Source organism: Cryptomeria japonica, chromosome 3 (assembly GCF_030272615.1).
Source record: "Cryptomeria japonica chromosome 3, Sugi_1.0, whole genome shotgun sequence".
In the NCBI taxonomy this organism is placed as follows: domain Eukaryota; kingdom Viridiplantae; phylum Streptophyta; class Pinopsida; order Cupressales; family Cupressaceae; genus Cryptomeria; species Cryptomeria japonica.
The window spans coordinates 375403648-375416568 of record NC_081407.1 but is presented as its reverse complement, the minus strand read 5'-3'; positions in this window follow the sequence as shown (position 1 = coordinate 375416568).

Below are 12921 nucleotides of genomic sequence, written 5' to 3'. Positions count from 1 at the left end.
GTAGAATCAATCGACACTATTGATGTTGATGCCCTGGACATAGAAGATGTCACTCAGGACATACCTTCTGAGGGAACAAGACAGGAGCATCAGGTCGAACACGGCAATGACCAAGGCAAGGACAGACAGGAAGCGGCTAGGGAACAGGCAGAGAAGAAGAAGAGGGATGAAGATGAGGTAAAGCGGAAAGAGGAAGAGAAGAGAAAAGAGGAAGAGAAGAGAAAAGACGAAGAGGAGAAAAGAAAATGTGAAGAGAAGAAGAGGCAAGAAGATGAGAGGAAAAAGAAAGAAGAAGAGGATAAAGAAGAGAAGCGGAAGGATGAGGAAAAGAAGAAGAAGGAAGAGGAAGATAAAGAAGAGGAAAAGCGGAAGGAAGAAGGAAGAGGAAAAGAAAGAAGAGGAGAAGAGGAAGGAAGCTAAGAGGAAGAAGAAGGAAGAAGAAGACAAGGAACATGAAAAGAAGAAGGAAGCAGAGAAAAAGAAGAAGGAAGAAGAAGAAAAGAAAGCGAAAAAGGACAAGATAGGAGAAGCGGAGAAGAGCACACAGATGGAGACTCCGAAGGCAACCAAGAGTCAAGCCAAACTGGCTGATATCACCAGTCCTATCGATCTCCAGTCTGCAAGTGAATCGGAGCTAATGCAAAGCATCAAGGTAGCTCAAGAGTGCCTTGAAAACTTACAACAAAAAAAGGAGCAGGATGTAATCCAAGCTGTTGTGGATACGCTTACCAGTTTGATACTCGATACAAATCTTCCAAACATCGATTCTTCATTAGTTAGACTAAAGCTCCTATGCAAAGTAGTAGATGATCAAGTGCAAAGTCTTGAAGAGGCAGCAGAGGCTAATGTCAAGAAGGAGCATCAAAAGGCTCTTAATATAGCTCTGGTGAAAAAGTTGAATGAACTCCGGTTTGAACTGAAGAAAGAACAAAAGGATATAAGGGACGCTCTAGATGAGGGGAACATGCTACTCAGCAAAATCTGTCAACCCTATCTATTTTATGATGATGTGCTAGCTCAAAAGCAAAAGCTTCAAACAAACTTACAGTCTTACTTCAGCACATTCAAGCTGCCTTATGATTCCTTTGCAACTTATGGGCAAACCATTCATCGGTTTCAGATCCAGTCAGCCAAAATGGAGCAAGAGATCAGCACACGGTCTAGAGATTTGCAGGAGCTACAATTGGTTTTACTTCAATGTCTGCAAATTCTTCAGAAGTGTTATCTGAACCTGGATGCCTTGACAGTTACACAGGAGATGAGCACAGTTGATGCCATGGAAGAACAGGTCTCCCAGATGCAAATAGAGAAAGAAGTGTCCTCCTCCCTACTTGAGTCCTGGTCTCTATCAATGAAGCAATTCTTGCAGGACTATAAATTTGTTTTTGACAAGTACTATTCCTTATTGTCATAAACTTTTATTATTTATATATATATCAAATGGAAATAGGATTCCTTAGTGGTACTTTGTCATTGTTGGCAAAGGGGGAGAAGTATTCTATTTTGGAGAAGTATAGGGGAGAAGTATTTGGTATTTAAAAAATTTTCTATATGCTTTGATATATGCTATCTACTCTGATATATCAATGTTTATGCTCTGTATGCAAAATTGCTATTCATTGTATTGTTAAAGGGATAGTGTATATGCTTAGGGGGAGCAATTTTGCTAATGGCATAATTTTGTTGTAAAACACTTAGATGTCAAAATTTTATTTTCCTAAGTGTTGCCATCAATGCCAAATGGGGATATTGTTGGCATTCTTGATGTTCATGTTGTGATTGTCATTGATGGACACACACTTGCATTAAGATCCTCTTTATATGTATGAGTTAGAGCACAACTGATATTTGTTCCAACTGATATGTTGCAAGTTGTATTATAGTCATTAGACTATTGATGTTTTGCAGAATGTGTTTATCGGTCTAAAGTGGCATGTTGACCTCAAGCGGTACGAGGGATTAAAGCGGCATAAAACATTTCTACCAGTCTTCATTTTTGATAAACCGGCAACTGGTATTTTGTATGAACCGGTAATACTCTGTGATGAGTTACCAACTGGCATTTTGTGATGAGTTACCAATCCACCGATTGTTTGACGATGCCGACACTGTAGCGATGCTTTTTGTGACATACTACCTAGTATGTCTAGGTTCATTGAACCTAGGAAATTATAATGCAATCCCATTGGACTGACATGAAATCAGTTTCCTTTATAAGGACATCATGTCTAGGGTTTTAGGGTGTTGTTGTTATTGTTGTTGCGATAGTCGATATAACGGCTAGGGTCTAAGGTGATTGAGGAGTTGGAGAGAATATGAATGTGTAGAAGACTGAAGTAATGCAGGAATGCATTAAGAACGAGCTATCAAGGATCTAATCGAGCAGTCTGTGCTATTAGATAGATCAAACACTTGTTGATTACTCACATCATTGACAAGTCTGTAGCCCTTAACCGGGTAGGCCTAAAAGCCTTTTGTAAAATCTTCTAACAAGGTGGTTCACCTCTGTGAATCTAAAATCCTCTAGCAAGGTAGTCTTTAATCGGACTTATCTTCTAACAAAGATTGAGATTCCTAACAGGATCTGTTCTGGTGAAGAACTTTGTAAGACCTTAACCGGTCTGGTTTCTATTTTGCAGATAGTGACTTGTGAGTTCCATCTCACCATAGTTTTTCCCATTTGGGTTTCCATGTCAAATATCTTGTGTTATGGTTGTATTGCTTTTGTGGGTGAATGCTTTATTTGCATTTTGGTTTGCATGTGTGATAACCAGTCTGTCTGTTAAACTATTTTACCGGTTTATCTTTAGAGTATTTAAGTGTTTAAATGCAGTGTTTTTTGGTATACTAATTCACCCCCCCTCTTAGTATTCATCAAACAGTTCGTCAAGTTTTGACAATTTTTTCGACTCAGGACACTTGAGAGATCGAACAGGTACGGTATGACTCTCGATGTTTCAAGGCTTTGGGCTACACAATAGGGGCAACCCTAGTGTAAACCAACCCACTCGGATGCGCTCGTAACATCGATTTGTGCACACGATGAACCAAATCAATTCTAGCCAATCTTGCAACTTTTCATTGCATGCAACTGATGGTTTTTTGAGTAGGCAAAAAAATGCTAATAATTGAAAATGACTCCGAGTCATCAAAAAATGAAATAGGCCATTGTAGAGGATCGATGCACAACAGGGGCATGCCTAGAGTAAACCTACCCACACAGACGCTCTCATGACATCGGTTTCTGTACATGATGAATCAAATCAATTCTTGCCAATCTTGCAACTTTGCATTGCATGCAACTGACAGTTTTTGCAGCAAGCAAAAAAAAGCTAATAATTGAAAATGGCTCCGACTTGTCGAAAACATAGACAAGTCATTTTAGAGGGGCCTCAGGAGACCCCACACATTGAAATGAATCGACCATATGTGTCCTGGATTGGAAGAAACAATCCGTCAAGTTTTGACAATTTTTTGGACTCAAGACACTTGAGAGATCGCACCGGTACGGTATGACTCTTGATGTTTCGACGCTTTGGGATGCATGAGAGGGGCATTCCTAGCGTAAAAATACCCACCCAAATGTGCTAATGATGTCGGTTTGTGCACACGATGAACGGAATCAAGTCTAGCCAATCTTGCAACTTTGCATTGCATGCAACTGACAATTTTTGGAGCAGGCAAAAAAATGCTACGAATTGAAAATGGCTCCGACTCATCAAAAACCGAGATAGGATATTGTAAAGGAGCCACACTCGACCCAATGGGTTCAAATGGATCAACCATATGTGTCTTGGATTTGAAGAAACAATCCGTCAAATTTTGACAATTTTTTGACTCAGGGCACTTGAGAGATCGCATTGGTACGGTATGACTCTCGACATTCTGACGCTTTAGGATGCATGACAAGGGTATGCCTAGTCTAAAACTACCCACCTAGACGCGCTTGCAACGTCGGTTTGTACACACAATGAACTGAATAAATTCTAGCCAATCTTGCAACTTTGCATTGCATGCAACTGACGGTTTTTGTAGCAGGCAAAAAAATGCTAATAATTGAAAATAGCTCCGAGTTGTCAAAAACCAAGACATGCCATTATAGAGGAGACTCACGTGACTCCATGGGTTCAAACGAATCAACCATATGTGTCCTGGATTTGAAGAGATAGTCCATCAAATTTAGATAATTTTTTGGACTCAGGGCACTTGAGAGATCGCACCAGTACGGTATGACTCTTGACGTTCTGGCACTTTGGGATCCACAACAAGGGAATGCCTAGCATAAACCTATCCACCCAGATGCTCTTATTATGTCAGTTTGTGCACACAATGAACTGAATCAATTCTAGCCAATCTTGCAACTTTGCATTGCATCCAACTGACGGTTTTTAGAGTAGGCAAAAAAATGTTACCAATTGAAAATGGCTTTGACTCATCAAAAACTAAGACAAGACATTGTAGACGAGCCTCACGCGACCCCAGGGGATCAAATGGGACCATATGTGTCCTAGATTTGAAGAAACAGTCTGTCAAATTTTGACAATTTTTTGGACTCAGGGCACTTGAGAGATCACATCGGTACGGTATGACTCTCGATTGCACGATAGGGGCATGCCTAGTTTAAACCTACCCACCTAGACATGATCGCGATGTCGGTTTGTGAACATGACAAACTGAATCAATTCTAGCCAATCTTGCATCTTTGCATTGCATGCAACTAACGGTTTTTGGAGCAAGCGAAAAAATGCTACCAATTGAAAATGGCTCTGACTCATCAAAAACCAAGATAGGACATTGTAGAGGAGCCTCACGTGACCCCACAGGATTAAACAGATCGACCATATGTGTCCTGGATTTGAAGAAATAGACCATCAAATTTTGACAATTTTTTAGACTCAGGGCACTTACGAGATCAAACCGGTATAGTATGACTCTCGATGTTCCAGTGCTTTGGGATGCACAAAAGGGGCATGCCTAGCATAAACCTACCCACTTGGACGCGCTCGCAATGTCGGTTTGTGCACACGACAAACTGAATCAATTCTAGCCAATCTTGCAACTTTGTATTGCATGCAACTGATAGTTTTTTGAGTACGCGAAAAAATGCTAATAATTGAAAATGGCTCTGAGTTGTCAAAAAATGAGATAGGCCATTATAGAGGAGCCTCATGCGACCCCATGAGTTCAAATGGATTGACCATATGTGTCCTAAATTTGAAGAAACAGTCCGTCAAATTTTGACAATTTTTTGAACTCAGGGCAATTGAGATATCGCACCGGTACAGTATGACTCTCGACATTCTGGCACTTTGGGATGCACGATAGGGGCATGCCTAGCATAAACCTGTCCACCCAGATGCACTCGCAATGTTGGTTTGTGCACACGACAAACAAAATTTGACCATTGCGAGCGTGAGGGTGCTCTCGCACCAAACACATTGTTGTTTATATTCATATTGTTGATTTTTATTGTTTATATTCATATTGTTAATTACATATGCAAATATTCATTAAAATTTATAAAAGGGAAGGCACCAAATACAGCGAATACACAATAATGAACTGAATACAAGGAGTTTTGTAGGGGTTAATTCAACATTTTAGAAATTTTATCAACTCATATTCCATGATTGCAATGTTTTATATCATATATTTTTGTTGTTTATATTCATATTGTTGATTACATATGCAAATATTCATTTAAATTTATAAAAGGACAACCACAAAATACAATGAATACAAAATAATAAACTCATTACACATTTATTGGATCGAATATCGATATTTATATATAGAAAAAAGGCATGTCTGGCAAGTCAATACAAGTATTACACAAATGTGGCATATGTCATGTCCAAATCGATATATAATAAAAATGTAGAATATATCTACATGTATTGGTCACTCTATGACCAAAACTAAAACTATATGATCCTAAACTTGTAGTGGATCATCAAAATCAAGCCTCTTCGATGCAGTACGCGGCTCTGTAGATGGCTGCAAAACCACAATTTAAAAGCCAAGTTAGAATTTTTTTGTAGAAAATAGTTCACAATTAACAACATAACTATGCATTTAACTATAATTCCTTTGCAATTGAAATGTAGATTACCTCATCGGCTGATGTAGGAGCTAATGTCTTCACTCTCCTCTCCTTGTCACTCTTAATTTTCTTGAAGACATACTTAAATGGATCCACGTTATGGTCGTACCGTGAAGGGGTCTATTGTAGATTAAATATACAATTAATACAATGTACTAACATAAATATATCAAAAACACTTAAAACCTATAATATAGAGAACAATGGTGTACCTGTGGCTGAGATGCTTCTCCAATGGACTGAGGATAGCTCACCATCGATGTAGAAAGTGTCGCTATTACCAATACAAAAAATGTTCAAAGATTAAATACAATTAATATAATGATAAGTATTAAAGGTTAAAAACAATTAATTTTTCATGTCAAACAAAAGTGTATTGGATCTTGAGATGCTTCTCCAGTGCAAGGAGGAGGGTTTGCCATTGACAAAATAGGTATGGATATTTCCTGTATGAAAAATTACAAGATTATAATATATCACAAGTTCACATGTATGCGTGCATATAATCATGAAATCAAGAAAATAAAGTAGAGATACATACCTCTACCCTCTCTTGATCTGCGGGCGAATCAGGTGCATTCAACAAATCCACAAAGCTCAATGGCCGCTATACATGTAAAATAGACAAAAAACACTAATCAATCTACAAACCCCAACTAATACTTGATTTAAACATTTTCAAACAATTGTACAATTAAAAATGTGTTCAATTACCTTCTTCCCATGTTTTGGCATCTTCAAGGAATTCTTTTTCTTAGGACGAGCCCTAGACGCAGAGGGGGTACCCTAAAAAAAAAAAATTAACATGAGATATTAGTACAGATAATAAATTAAACATAATTTTAAAAATTAAAATGAAATGAATTGCATAATCCATCAAAACAATACATAAAAAGAGTTGTAGAAAATATGATACCGTATAGCCTTGTGGGCCAAAATCGATCACTGAGAGCATGATGTCATCAATCTGGGACATTTCATCCCCTGTCAACACCTATAAACCAAAAATTGGACCTTGCATTAAAGATAGGTAGTATATCTTGTATTTTTTTGAATTCAAAGTGTACTATTCTATTTTAACATGTTACAAAATTTATACCTCAGGCATCGAAGTTGCAGCTATAGTAACTGGGGGAGGTGTATGGGATACCGTTGCTGCACCCTAAAATGCATATTATTTATCTTAATTTAAATCGATGTATAAATGAAAATTCATTTATGTAATTACAAATTTAAAGTGACTGATAAATAAAATGTTATGAATTCAAATCAACACACCTGTGTCTGTGGCTCATGGGCAAACACCATGTCCATTAACTCAACTGTCAGCATGACATCCTCAACCATGTGAGCTTGATATGTACAACCACAAATCATGCACAGATGATATGAGGATCCATCTACACCGGCTGCATCATCTGTCCCCGAGCATATCCCCAAGCAAATGACACACACATGTTGGATGGGCTCTTTGTCACCCTCTAATGGCTCATCATCCAATACAATAGGGTGTGTTAATGATGTCCCATGCTAGATGAGGGCACCAGTCAATGCTATGGCTGCTTGAAGAGTCTATAGCTCCATCAACTCTTTCAACTCTAATGGGACAGCCTAATGCACCTTGGATTTGGGTGCTAGGGGGTGGCGACTCTCTGCAGGTAATTGCCTATGGGCTCCAGGTCTATCTTGGGCAGAGCCACCACCTCTACCATGAAACTCTCTCATGCCAAAATAGTTTGGTCGCACATTGAGCACAAATTCACAATATATTTTTCTCAAAAAATATAATGGCACCTCATAATTATTACAAGGTGGATCATCAAAGACCATCCACCACCTCTGCCAAAAAAGATTCTTCATCTACACATTGGTACACCAATGTATGGGAAACCTCTTTGCATTAAGAGGTAATGATTGACCAGTTTTGGGATCAACAAAAAGGGCACATATTTGTTGTTTAGTAATATTTTTGTTTTTTACTCCATCGTATGATAGCCCATTGGCATAGAATTGACAAAAACTATCCCTAAAGCTTCCCCATTTGGTAATTTCTGTGGAAATAGCTATGCCACCACTAGCTAATGTTTCTAGGCTAGTGGCGAGGGATTGATGATGATCAAGTTCAGAATTTTTCAATTTAACAATCAGTCTATTGATTTTAGACATATTTTGTCCTAACTAATTAATTAATTCTTCCTATGTTTCGAGTGTGCGGTCAAAAGGAGGAATTGGGGGTTGTTCTTGTATGTTTTTAGGAGGTGCATTTGGTTATTCTTGTGGTTTTTCAGGAGGTGCATTTGGTTGTTCTTGTTCTAGATTAGAAGAATCTAGTTTTTGAAACAAAAAATGAAAAAGCCTAATCAAAATTAATGAAATTAAATTTAAAATGTAAAAAAAATTGCATAAACCAGAAAGAAAGACAAAAATAAACAAAAAAAACTAATCTTGATCCATAGCTTGGAGGACAAATCTAGCACCCCATTCGCGGTTTAGGAGAGGAAGTGGGGAAAAAATGAAGTTAAAAAAGCGCTATTCATGGGTAAATGAGACCCAGTTTTTTTTTAAAACTTTTTTACCAGGCACCACATATGCGTTTTTATTTGGATTATTAGTGCGTACGCGTTCATTTTCCTATGAGAAGCGTGTACGCAATCATTTTCCTAATAATAGCACATACGCACTCATTTTCCTAATAATAGCACGTACGCACTCATTTTTCTAAAAGCAGCGCATATGCGCTATCTTCTCTAGGCTCAAGAAGAACAAACCTAAGCACGTACACAGGAATTTAAAATTTTAAAACCATGTACACGCTGCTTGTTTTTCCATGTTTTTATGGGTGGTGTCCACTTCTCTAACCATCATCTTTGTGCACACGCCCTTTTTTACTTTTCTATTTTTCATGGGAATTCCAATGAACATCGGGCAAGATTCCGATGATAGTTGGCTTCATCAGAATTTCGACGAACGTCAGACAAGATTTTCAAAAAAAAACAAATTTGATAGAAATTGCCTCCTAAGATCTGACAAATATCGAGCAAGATTCCGACGACAGTTGGTTTTATCGAAATTGCAACGAACGCCGAGCAAGATTTAAAACAAAAACAAATTTGACACAAATTGCCTCCTAAGATCCGACAAAATGAAAGAAATCCCATAGTTCATCAGAAATGTTCGTCGAAAAATGCACCCAAATGAGTTAGTGTTCGTACTTATGGCAAGCAGAAAGAACAACTATTCTTTTGAACATAAATGAAAGATATTAACAATAGTTGCATTCTATACTTGTGTTTTAGACACAAACATACTTTTTTAAAATAAGGGAAACATATTTTTTTTTTTCAACACCGAATCACTGATGGAGCTGCAGTAATCAGTACTCCCATACCAATTTCAACTTTTTCCTTTTTCAAAGTTAATTGTATCTAGTTATTAATATGTTGCAGTCATTTATTCATGAATCATACTTGTTATTAAGAGAAGCTCATGTGCAACCCATGACCAATAATGCATTGGAATAGTGACTTTCATTTATGCACCAAATTATATATATGTGTTTAGGCAATGGAAAAAATAGATAGTAGAAGCAAACAACAATTTATTGCTCTCTAAGGTTGAGCAACAACAGTTGTTTATTTTCAATATGAGATTTTGTTGAAACATACTCTATCTTCTTTGTAAAGGAAATGGGTGATCTTTTTTAAGTATGGTTTTTCTGTAAGAGTGTAAGATTCTATGTTTTGTAGGTGGCGGCTTCATTTTTCTACTAAGAAATTGAAAAGTTTTTGTTAAATCTATTATAAAATTTGAGTCTTCTATGTAACACTTTTGAGTGTTATTTTTTTTATTGCGTCATACAAAAGAGTTGAAGCTCTACATTGATCAAATGAGTTTGTTTATCAGTTAATTGTTGGTATTTGCTATCTCCTTTATGTTTTACCTTCATCTAGTATGAGAGCCAAGTTAATGACATAATCTAGCACAAGTCTTACAAATCCTTAGATTCTTTAGTTTAATGGAAAAAACTATTGATATTAGTCAATTTCAATGAGGGCTTTATTTTGTTCTGAAGATATATGGAAGCTTGTAGAGAATGAATTTGTTGAACCTAAATATACAACAACATATGAAGCACTACCTCAAGCACATAAGGATTTGATAAAGGATAATAGAAAATGGGATTCAAAGGATTTTTTCTACATTCTTCATGTAGTATGTGAAAGCATCTTTCCAAGAGTTGCGAAACAAAGAAAATCAAAGCAAGTGGGGAACATCCCTCAAACTGCATACCAAGGTATGGATAAAGTGAAAACTATAAAATTACACATTTTAAGAAGAGATTTTGAAACCATATGTATGATGCAATTTCAGTCCATAGATTCATTTTTACTCAAGTTATTGGATTTGTTAATCAAATTAGGTCTCATGGTGAGATTATTGAAGATAGCAGAATGCTTGAAAATATTATAAGGAGCCTTCTTACAAAGCTTGAATCAATTATTGTACTATAGAAGAAATAAAAAATCTTCTTAGTTTTCTATAGATGAGCATAATGGCTCTCTTATTTCCCATGAGCATGAGATTAGTAATTCTTCTAAATCTTCCTTGGAGCTTGCTTTTAATTCACAAGTTTTAGTTCATTATCATAGAAGCAAAGGAACATCTAACTTTAGATTTAAAGGAAGAAATTCTTATAGAGGTTGATGAAATAGCCCAAGCAATTCAAGTGTAAGAGGTAGTGATCAGATTCCAAGCTAAAATGTCTTGACATGTACATTTCAACTAGACTATACCATTATTTCTCCAACTACTGCGACCCTTGTTTATGTTTGAAAGCCAACACTTTGATTGTTTTGCAGTATTCTATCATGCCATTATAGCAACATGGTGTCCCTTATTGATCTAGTAAGAACGATTAGAAGCATAATCCAACTAGCCTATCATAAATCTGAGAATGTCGTGGAAATTCTGGGGGAACAGGCCTGCCAAGTTCATTTTTGTTGGGAAGTTTCTAAAGCCTCTTCAGAAAATCTATTTTTGGTGTGTGTCCTCCAATCAAGGATGCCATGAGACCACATTTCTATTATGAAATCTAAAATGGTTCATATGCCTGGTCTATGCTTCCACATTTTGCTTCATGACTACCGACGTTGTTGCAATGACATCTAACAAAATTCTTCTATGCTATGAAGATACTCACAATTTCCCTAGTCACCACTGGCATTTGAAGCTACTTCATAGGCAACACAAGCCTCACATTTAAACTTTATTTTATTCTATTTGGTATGATTCTATTGGGTAATGATTCTATTTGGTGTTCTCCTCACTGCCAAGACAAGTATAGTTCGTCATATGTAGATTGTTCGCCTTTTACTATTCACCGTATGTGAGGAAGCCTAGCCCAAACAAATTCTTTTATTCAATATCAATAGATTTTGTGCAAAATTAGCCTCTGGTATTAGAAAAACAAACAGGGATAAATTTAAAACACAAAACCAAACAAATTACTCAAATACACTCAGCTTGATAGCAATGCTGAAGAAAATGAAAATAATAAATATTAAGGACAATGCTACAAGAAAATATTTCATGCATAATTCTATTAAAATGAGACAAACCAAATATACAGTCCTTCTTAAGCTATTTTCATTAAATGAAAATAGTTCAAAAATATTGAACTAATTTTCTTCTCTACTGATTAGTGGAGTTCTATTGAAAAACAAATGGAAGCATTCAAAGTCTTTGGAAGTATATCTGGATTTGTTTGTTAAAAAAAATAAAAATAAATTAACAATCATTCCTGCGTAATCTATACAAACAAAGATTGAGTAAATGCCACACATTTCAATGGATTTACTTGCTTTGGGGTCAATGTGATTTTTGAATTAAACAATTAAATAGGGATTTTAAAAATTAGATATCTTAGTTTTAAAAAGTTTAAAAGAAAGAAAGAAAAATAAAATAAAATAAGAACTGTACAGTACACATGGGTTGCTTAGTGTACTTTATCTTTTTGAAGATTTTAAAACTAAAATTTCAAAGTTAATGAATAATTCAAAGGTTTCTATTATTGTACAATTTAAATAACATTTATCTATTCGATAAATACTAATAATTTTCAACAGCAAGGAAGTGTTCAAACATGGTTATATTTACTTTAGTCATTTGAATTAAACTTTATCTCTTTAGATGAAATAAACCTTTTTCTAATAATATAGATTATAGTTTTTGATAAGGATAAACATGTTTTATAAGGACCCAAAACCCAAAGTATTATAGATCAAGGTGAGGAGCCAACCTAAAACTAAACCTAAGAAAAACATGGGACAAACCTCACACAAACCGAGAGCCAAAAAACCAAAAACAACAACGCCAAAAAATAGGGCAAAGTACTCAACTCAGAGAGTGCACCAATTCAATATTTTTCTAAAAAATCCTCTTGTTAATTTTCTCCAAATCCTCAATGATGAATTTGGAGGTCCGTGGGCGCTGGCTCTGGCTGCTGGTTCTAGTGCAAGGACCAGAGCTAGTCTTCCCACTAGCATCAGTCTATCCACCCTCGGAGGCATTCTTTTTCTTCTTTAGTCCCAAGGGTCACTGGTGATGGTTCTGGTTCTATAGTCGGCCATCATGGAATTATTCATCGCCTCCAATAATATAGATTATAGATATTTATTAAATTAATATTATTTAATTTTCTATCAATGAAGGTATCTCAAATCTCAAAGATTGATTTAGTTAGAATGTTAATCTCTTAAGGTTTTGCATATCTCTAAAAAAAGAAAGTTAATCTTCTTGTGATAAAATAGTAATAATGT